The sequence below is a fragment of the Ischnura elegans genome, chromosome 7 (assembly GCF_921293095.1).
Source record: "Ischnura elegans chromosome 7, ioIscEleg1.1, whole genome shotgun sequence".
Classification (NCBI taxonomy): Eukaryota; Metazoa; Arthropoda; class Insecta; order Odonata; family Coenagrionidae; genus Ischnura; species Ischnura elegans.
In genome coordinates, this window is record NC_060252.1 from 11,110,352 (window position 1) to 11,120,879 (window position 10,528).

Consider the following 10,528-nt stretch of genomic DNA (forward strand, 5'->3'; position numbering starts at 1 on the left):
TTTTTTTGTATAAGTGAAATTTTTTATCTTTCTTATTTTTAAAATCAAATTTGTAATGCCAATCCTCAGATAGTCCCAATTAAGGCCCAATATTTAGCTAATTAGAACTTCTTTTTGAGACGTAAGCGATGCAAGTGTATGTGCATGGGCTGGTTAGCTGAGAGTGTTTAGGATTAACGTGTTGCGAGGAATGGGAAATGACCCTCCTCCCCTCTCTCCCGCTGCCAAGCAAATGAGACGGGAGGAAGGGGGTGCTTTGGTGCATTTTCCGAGAGAGGGTGTTGCGATGCGATTCGGTCGTGGGATAAGTGAGATAAGAGAGGAGGCGAAGGATCAAAATGGCCGCCCCTTATCTCCACGGTTTATCTCGCTGGAGAGTTGCCCATTGAGCGGCGACAGTAACATTTAATGCCCGAGCATTACGCCCTCCCATCCTCCCGCCCACATTGACGCCTCGTCCCCGACCCGCTCGCCCTATCGCGAGTCCGAGAGGTCACCCGCCGCCCACGACCTAACACAGAGCGCGATGCTAAGCTATGAGAGAGACCTCCCGGCCACGTGTCCTGATATCCCAAAAGCCGAGGGGGAATATCAATAACGTTTGACTATAGACATGATTGATTATATCTCTTAGTTTAAAAGAAACACTTGCAATTTTCCACGGCTACAAATCTTTTATTCTCGACCTATATTTCAATGTTACTACGTCATCTTCGAGGTGCAAAATAGTCTAAATATTTTTTTAAATTTAAAATAATGTGGTATTATCAAAACCTGTGTCGGGAATAAAAGTTTATGATCGTGGAAAATTGCGAGTGTTTCTTTGAATATGGATAAATTCCACTCCATCGCGCTTAGTTCTTCTGATTTTAATATCTCTAAGGGTGTTCGTAGTTATTTATCAAGGGGTTCTTTTCATGAAATAAAAGAATATCAATTGAAAAAATATTATTGTACGAAATTCATATTCTTCATTCAAACTGCATTTTTATTGAATTGTACATACTGATATTGAGTATAAATTACCATTTCTGGCATGTGCAGCCTCGTCCCCCCCTTCCTATCATACGTCCAAGAGGTCACCTTGTGACCACAATCAAACACCAGAGTCCGATGCTAAGCTATGAGAGAGGCCTCCTGGCCTCGTGTCTCGATATCCTCAATACGAAAGAGGAATATCAATCACGCATATCTATAGAAATAAATATCTATATGGGCCAACGTTAATGAAATGAACAACGCTGTTGTATTCCACCAATTTTTTTGAAGGTACGACTCGTTTCGTTGCTGCGGCGTCATCCTCAGGTACCTGCGTCGAAGGTAGTCGTAACTCAAAATAAATTGGTGGAGTACCACAAAGTTTTTCGTTTCACTGACGTTAAAATTTATGTTTACCAAGTTGATACAGAGACGGTAGAGATAATCTATATGGGTCCGTGTAAATTTAAGTTATGCTTCTTGTCATGACATGAAACATTTTTCCCTTTTCATTAAAAAAATACGAAATTGTACGAAATTGAAAAATGCTTAAAATAAAACTAATATTTTTATATAATTGGTAAAACTGTCAATGAGCATCATTTTAATTCTGCGGCAAGCACTGAATACGATGCTGAGATATGATAGAAATCTCCCGGCTGCGTGAACGATATCCCCAATACCGACGAAGAGTGTCTATCACGTCTTGCTATAGTGATGATTAACTCTATGGGTGCTTTTTATAATTTAGTTAGGTTTAATTAAGTTCCTATTAATGTTACATTCCCCATTAAAAATAAACCTAATCAAAATAGTACGAAATTAAAAATGCTTCATTAAAATGCGATTATACGATTGATAATAGGTACGGTTATTTAGCATTATTTAAGCTCACAACCAAACACAGAGTGCGATGTTAAGCTATGACAGAGACCTCCCAGCCACGGGTCCCAATATCACCAAACAATCCCCCATACCAACAGCGAATATTATTCGCGTGTACCTACAGAAATGAGTATTTATTTAACTTTTTCTTTTTTTATGACCTCATGAATGAATGAATGAATCTCATAAACCGGAAGAAGGTATAAAAAAATATATCGAAACGTTGGCAAAAAATTCTGCATACCATTTGAAGACCTATACTCTGAGACCTTAATCAACATTAAAATGAGTATTTCCATGGGTGTTTATAATTATTTAGTTCTGCTTCTTGGAATTAAATAAAGCTATTTTTTCATTTTAATAAAAATAACAGATCGATATTGTACGGAATATAAAAAAATGCATAATACAAACGGCATTTTTGATACAATTGGTAATGTTGTTGTTGTAAGTGTAATTTAAACTCTCCGACACAATGCGATGCTAAGCTATGAGAGAGACCTGCCGGCCACGTGTCACGACCGACCGCGAACATAGATCACTTCTAGCTATAGAAATGATTATCTCTCTCTGTGTTTGTAATTATTTAGCTATGCTTCTTTCTTTTGAAATAAAACAAAATTTCCTATTTCAATCGGAAATGGAAAAAATAGTTTTTTTTTTCAATTGACCGATTTCTCATCGGTTTTATTTGTTGATATGCTTATGAATGTGTCCTTAGTGGGAAGGTTGGTTTCAAATTCAAGGGAACCTTTTGAAAATAAAGCAAGCTTTTTAAAAATCATTGCGGCTCTCTCCCTCAAAAAGGATAATTTCTTGTTCTTGTGCTATTAGTAGTGAATGTAAAATGGTTTAATCCTCTTCACTACTACCTGAATTAACTGAATAATTTTATCTCCTTCTTGCCTCTAGGATAACTTTGGTATTGAGCTAATAATTTTAATTAAATATATTCTTTGAATTATTTATAAAATATTTTACTATACCAGCTAGAACGTAGCGTGCCATTATTAGTTATGTTAGATATAGGTACCTATATGCTTTGTAAAGAATATTACGAATAGAATTTTTCAACAAATTCCTCTAATGTAAATTAAGGATGACCTAATTCTAAATGCATTCGCAAAGCAAACATTTAATTTATCTTGCACTGCTTGTGGTAAATGCTCAAAGTATAGCACACAACTATCGAAGTACTTGTCCTAGATGATAACGATCAACTTCAAAACCTTGTCATTTTACTAAATGAATGCAAAATCTTAAATTTATTGCTGTACATTGATTTGTTCTAATATGTCCGGCATTCTAATTCGTTTTTTCCCAACATTTTTTTGCAGTTGTTGGTCAATTTTCTGAGAGTATAAATAAGACGGAGGAAGGTTTATCAATCTATTAGAGTTTTAAAGTGGCATCCAAAAGTTTGCTGATTTTTAAGGCAAAACCTCCATTGAAGTTTTACTTTCCTTTCTTCTAACACCTCGCAGATCAACCTGGAATTGTAATGTTAAATTTTTACTATGACTACTGTAATTACCTTTCCTGAAAAATCGTTATCTTTTTCCATAGTAGAGTTTGCTAAGCTTGCCCTGCGAGATCCTAAATAGCGCTCACCCACTGCTAGGAGACCCCTTCTCGCAAAGCATCGCAATCGGTGTTTGGCAGCTCCAGGTAAATCCTCGGCTTGGGAGTATCGGTGTAGCGTAACGCGGGAGCGTGCTCTGTGTTAGTGCTGCGGGTTCCGCTGTCGGGCCACACGATGGGCAGGCCGGCCGCCCGTGCAAAAGGCCTTCGGTTACCTACCTGGCCGACACCCTTGATTCTCCCTCGTCCAGGCTCGTTAAAGGCATGCTGCTACGGCGTGCAGCCCAAACCCTCTCTTCTCTCCCACCCCACAAACCCGTGTTGCAATATGTGTGCCATTTGGCACGGTTCCTGCGATGCAGGCCGAGAGACCCTGCACACGGATAAGAGGGAAACGAAGAAGGTGCGGTGCATGCCCGCCACCGCAGCGCCGCGCTGTCTGCTAAAGCTTTTTCGCTTTTCCATCTGTGTCGTCTTGATCCGGAGATATTTCCGTCGTTTTTCGATCTTTTTTTTTGTAGTATTGCTTTTACGCCCTGACGACCTTTCCCATTTCGCTCCGGCCTTTTACACTTCGGAGCTCTCCGACCGACTTTTTGTGCGATCTCACCCTCGGATCTGTCCATACGTTACGAGCAGGTTTTTCCCCGATAACTCGTGTCAACCCGTCTTGTATGTCTTCGTTAGCTTCCCCCTCTGGTAGAATCTCCTCAGTAAAATGCCCTGTTATGTTTTAACGCTAATAGAGATAGTCTTACAATAGGCAGGTTCAAATTTATTTCATGTTACCATGAAGCCTTGCTAAACTATCTCATTAAATTAATCAAACTTATTAAGCGCTGTCACATCTCCATTGTAGAGCAATCATCCTATTGGTGGCAAGAAAATTTATTAATGATTTTCCTGATACCATTCATCAAGCACCTTTATTTACAAAAATATGTAAACATAATTTTATTTATTATATCTTATTTTATTTATTCCTTAATCATCAACACCATAGTTCCATTAGACCAAGCGTCTGTTGATTACAATTATTTATGGTAATTATAAACGGCAAAATTCTACTATAAAAGTGATTTACTGACAAATTTACTTTGTTTAAATTCATATGAATGTAGGCCATCAATTTTACTTTACTCTTACATTATCCAGCCATTTGGGATGTTTACAAAGTTAAAAAATGTTTACTCTGTTTCATAGTCCCAGGCAAAATTGAACAATAATGCACGTTCATTACTGCTTCCTAGAGAAAGCAAATTCCTTAGCGGTCTTAAAAGGATCCATCATAATTTCACTCGAAAAAATATAACATTTTACCCTGATGAACATAATTTAAATCACTAATTACTCATTTAAAGACACTAAAAGTTCACAGCGGTAGATTTAAAAGTTTGAATGGAAAGGTTCTTCTTCTCTTAGTGAACTTTCACTTAAAAAAGCAGGATAAAAGCAGCCCGGACAAGATTTTACTACAAAATTATCTTATAGATGTTTTGACGGGAAATAAATCACTCTGTACAAGCATGAAGTAAAACATAGCTTAATATTTTAATTGGCTTTCAGAAAATTTGTGTTCTTTCTTTCAAAACTTAAACAAATATTATATGGACTTCGGGAAAATAAGGAAAGTTTAGAACTCTATTGCCACCACAAGAAATAATATGCATTCATTCAATATACTACAGGCTAGAACGTAATGTACAGGCAATCTACAGGCTGGGTTACATATCTCTTTGCTATATTAAAGTTAGGTCATATAACACCTATAAATAATAATGATAACATCATATAATAATAATATAAATATGAAAATAATAATCATACAATAATACAATCTATTTGTAATTTCCATCAATAAACTTGAAGAGCCGGATTCCCGCCAAGGTTTCTATGATTTTCTCTATTTTCCGAGCTACGTCTACCCCCTGACAAACGCAGTTGAATTCGGAAGAGGCACCCTGTCTTTTCTCAGTTCGGAAACGGAAAACAGGAGAAGAATAATCTGCGGAATTCCCCACTTCCATTACGGAAAACCATGAGAGGGAGGCTGGGAGCTCCTCGCGGGATAGCAAGCCGCCAAAACCCCCACTTCCGGCTTAATGGAGACAAAACACTGCCTGTGACTACCCGCGGAGAGACAGCCTGCGAGGCGTGGAGGGGAGACGCTGGAGAACAGTCTGCTACAGCGGTGCGGGAAGAGAGAAAGCGGTCTGCACCCTGAAGACGGCGATGTGTGAGTGTGTGTGTGCCGTGAATTTGGTCCCACGAATATATGTGTGCGTGATTTCGAGAATCTACGTCTACGCAACCCCAACGCCTCCAGATACGAAGGATTTAGAATGATAGGCAGCCGGGGCTGGAATTTGAAAGGAGGGCGGTCTGATGGGGGAGAGTGGGAAACCCCGGAGACTGTCGGGCGCGGGTGGAAGTAGATATGCCGGATACGATGGAAATGCATCTCCTCAGAGCCTCCCCAAAAAGGAAGGGACCGAAACACCTCACTCCCGTCTTGCTGGGAGAGGGAGTCACGTCAGAGCTTGAAGGCCTTTAAGGCCTCGTAGCCAGACCAGTCCCCAGACCGTGCCCTCAAACATCTCAACCTCTTCCCACCGGCACCTTCTCCGCGAACAATGCCGGCAACCTCCCCCTACGCTTCCATTACGCGGCATATGGAAGGGGCGAGACGGCTAGGGAGAGAGGTTTTCGCGAAGGGTGGCGTAGTGAGGGGGTTGGGGGGTGAGGGGGTTGAACATTGGACTGACAGTGATTTATGAAGATGCGTCCTCTCACCCTGCGACTCTCTTCCCGGCATGCCTCACTCCTCCTCTCGCGAATATCAGGAGGTACGGAAGGAGAGAGGGTTGGACAGCAAAGGGGGTGAATTCGCAGCCACCTTCCCTTTCTCCGCCGACGCTATTACCTTGAATTTGCGATTCATAATAGGTATGAGCAAACTGGTAAAAATAAAGGGCAATATAAATTAAATTGAGAGTAAGATTAACAGTTACTCTAGCGATGATAAATTACGAATTTTTTCACAGGTTTTAATTGCAATCATACAAAATATTTTGTCACCCAACTAAAAAAAACTATTGCTTTGTTAAACTAAAAATTAAATATCTTTTTGAGTGGTAGTTACACTCAATATCTTTTACCGTTCATTTGAAGCTCATCGACCTCATAAAAACGCTGCCTTACCAGCAAAACCATCATTCCATCGAAAAGATGGTATTTTATCGGCGCTTCGGTGGCTAACGAAAATGTTGTACTATTGTTAAAGGAGCTGTTTGGTTGATTCAACACTGTGAAGACGGACCTCGTGGTTGTTCAGAACAATCTTAGGGGCCAGCATGTCTCTTTTGTTGTTTTAAATAGCTCACCAAATTCGTTGAAATATTTCGTACTATAAAGCTACATTATTGCTTGTCCTCGCCTGTATGAAATCCTCAAGCAACACACATTTTTTATCCCAAAACACAAAACTTATATCGATAGCCGAAAGTTTGTCTGAATTGTCATGGTTTGCGTAGTCATGATTTTTTATCCGCAATCAGACTTGTGATTTATTTCAGGCGTGTCATGCTGACAACATGACAAATTTCCAGCCAAAAATGATTTTATAAAATCTTTTCTTATGACGGCTTTAAGGTCAAGGAGTGACAAAGCTGAAGCCATTGTGCAAGTGCATTGGTTTTCGATTTGTTTGCGAAGTTAACACTTAGCGGGAGAATCGATTGAGGTGACCGTGGTTTTACCGCTAGTCGGCATAGACTCACAACTTATGCCCGAAAGTAGCAAAGCGTGTGGTAAGGAGGAAGAGATGTATCCTGCTGCGAACACTACCCGCATGTCAGTTGGATTGCTTTTTTGCTGAGCGATCGGGGGTCAAATAAAAACTACCCCCGTGTCAATGAAGGTATGACTCACGAATGAGGAGCTGTTTGAAGGATTAGATATACACCTTGTCTTAATAATGGAAGGAGCACCTGTACTGTCTAAGTAATAGTCACGAAATCTTTGTCCCAACTATTATAGAAGATACAGTCGAAGGAAGAAACCGTAAGAACTGACCTAAACCATTCTTCATGGGAAAGTTGTAGGACATCGGATGCCAATCTTAAAGAGTAAAAATCCTTGCCCAAGACCGGAAAAAGTGGTAGGCCGTAGAAGACCATTCTTAGGTTGTAACTCGAAGAAAAATGTCATTGAAGCATAACCCTTCGGCTTAACCTTCACTCGTTACTGTGTTTGATGCTTCATATGGATTATTACGACATACCTAAAATGCACCTAATATCATCTACTTCCTCAATTCTCACTTTCACTGTTCCACACTGTTTCTCATTTTGTTTGGAGCATCCAATATTGTGCCACTTAAAAAAAATTGGGGTGAATATTCCTGGCAAGAAGTCCATCCAACGTAGTATATAAAAATACATATAAAAAAAGAATTTTACTGCAGATATAAAAAATGTAATATTCTAACTGCTTCACATTAGGAAACCTTGCTTTAAAATACGCATAAAAAATGGTTATAAGCCATTCTCGGTGCTTTACTTGCGTAGAATTCTTCCCAGAAATCCACCTAAATTAACTCAATCAGCTCTTAAACTGGTTTCATTGGCATTTGCTCGGTTTGCCATAATTCCGTCATGAGTTTAAATATTTTGCATCGTAATTACGGTCGGACCAGATGATGTTTTATGCACCGAGAGTATAATTCGCCAAGAACATCGATTCGCTTAGCCGGAATTCAAACCCGGATCTCCTGTTTCCGGTCATGCATGCTTGCAGGCGAATTTCACCACTTTTCACTAAGCGCGTGACTGCGTACGGAGTCTATTATTTCTTGCAGTGTTTACATGATTTTTACTCGTCATTGATTGAACTGAAAATATATGCATCGAAAACTATTGCCAAACGAACATTGGTTAGTTAAAAAACACGGGTTCAAAGACATTATTCGTTAAGAAAGTTAATTTTTTTTCCTTACCCTCTAAATTCCTCTCTTTTTTAAGTTGAAGTCAAAGCAAACGCAAAGAAGTTTAATATTTTATAAGCGGAGAGTGGCATAAGGTAACACTTTCAACCTAATTAGCGTTGCACTTAAAATATAAAAAATATCCTTTTAGAAATATAAATGCCTACTTCCGTCAAACGGGTGAGGATTTTCGTATCTATGACCTTTTACACATTGAAAATTAGATTAACATAGAAGTATGAATGTACTCAACGTCGTTGTCTAGAGGCAGATGTACCTTTTAGACTAAACTCATTCGCCAATCTCTTGAATTTAATGCATTGCCCTACTTATCTCTGAATTAGCTACCATCAATTAGGTAAGAGCAGCTAATTGAGAAGGCAACTCCTTTAAGTTAGAAAGACGCCAATGAAAATTGTCTATCATTCGTGCGATGCTAAGGCCTCAATGACTCTCTGGAATCCTTGCAAAAGGAGTCATAAGATTCAAAAACCTGGCTAATTAATGTGGCACAAATACCCTTAATAACTACGCAAATATATTATAATTATTATTTTATATCCTAGATATATTGCAGCTAAATTTATCAGTTAAAATAGTAAAATTTTAAGCTTATATTTTTTAATCATGTTTTATTATTAAATTTGTTTAAAAAGTTTATACAGAACCCTTTAAACTCTTTAAATGGATTTTTTCATGCAAGTATTTCATTTGCTCTAGCCACCTAATATCCGATTCATATTTTGTCATATTATAAGGTTTTATTTTCATTCATGTGGAGTGGAACTTTCCTAGCAATAATATTTCAAAGATGATTTCTAAATTTCATATTCATTTGTCGAAATTATAGAATATTGTAACCGTAGGTAATCATTTTAAGCACTTACCTTATTTTACTCAAATCGGTATTAGTTTGATTTCTCATAAGTGACATGAATGCTTCTACGGTGTATTTGAAAATTTTGAAGGAAATTAATGGTAATGTCACATATTTTGGGAGTACAACAAAGTTTAAAATATTCCTTATGCGTGGAATCGATTCGATCTAATAATAAGGTGAAGGCATAAGGCGTAATGTTGAGTCTCTCTCATGCATCATGACATAGTTAGGAATCAGATGGCTTGGGTTTGCCTTTGGAATGAATAATTAAAATGCCTCTGAGCCAGCTCAAATTTTAGGCACTTGTCTACGCTGAGAGGACGTTATCGAATCTAGTCCTTGTAAAATCCTCTTCCGTTTGCCTTCGGTAAACAGTAGTCTGTTTGAACTGGGGCGCAAATATTATGTTCGCAGATGTCTGCGCTGCCTACATCTGGATTTCTATACCAGCCTATCTGACGTTATGTAACCCACTCCAATATCTCTTCCAAATAACTAACCGTCCCCTATCAGCTAAAATCTTGAACAAACTCAAGAAAACTTACGGGAACATATGTCATTTACATCTTGCAGTTACAAAAAGATTTTGATATTTGCTCCCATCTTCGTTCAAACTGCTTTGCCTGTCATAATATTTAAACTGAGTTATAATAATGGAATTTTATATGTTTTTCAGTATAAAAGTCTCATCAGTTAGGTAAGAAATGTTTTTTTTGCCACAACCCATGAGATTGCAATTCTTTGCCTAAAATGGCATGCAGGAATTGTTTTTCTCTTGCAGAACTTTGACAAATATTATAGAAGTACTGTAGTTTCCGGAAAGTACGGGAACTCTACCGGCACCACGGGAAATAACGTACGTGCATTCAATCTGCAGGATGTATATCCCTTTGCGCCAATGCATTGGATCATATATTGCATTATTTATTTGAAACATAATCACGGATATTCTAATATTTTATGTCCCACAAACATTTTTTTGCTTCAACCCAGTTTTTGGCACCTTACACCATGTCATTGTCAAAGGTTAAAATACATATTTTTCGAGCTTATATATACCGGTTTGGAAGGTGGTATGGAGAGGAGATAGGTCTTTTAAAGGTGGTGGGGGGGGGAGGTGCACAGGTGTCAGGCCTAACGACTCCGTTGAATAAATTCTTCGTTCTTGGCCTCTATTCTTAGCTTCTTTTATTCCTATCCGCCTCCTTTATTCATAAGTG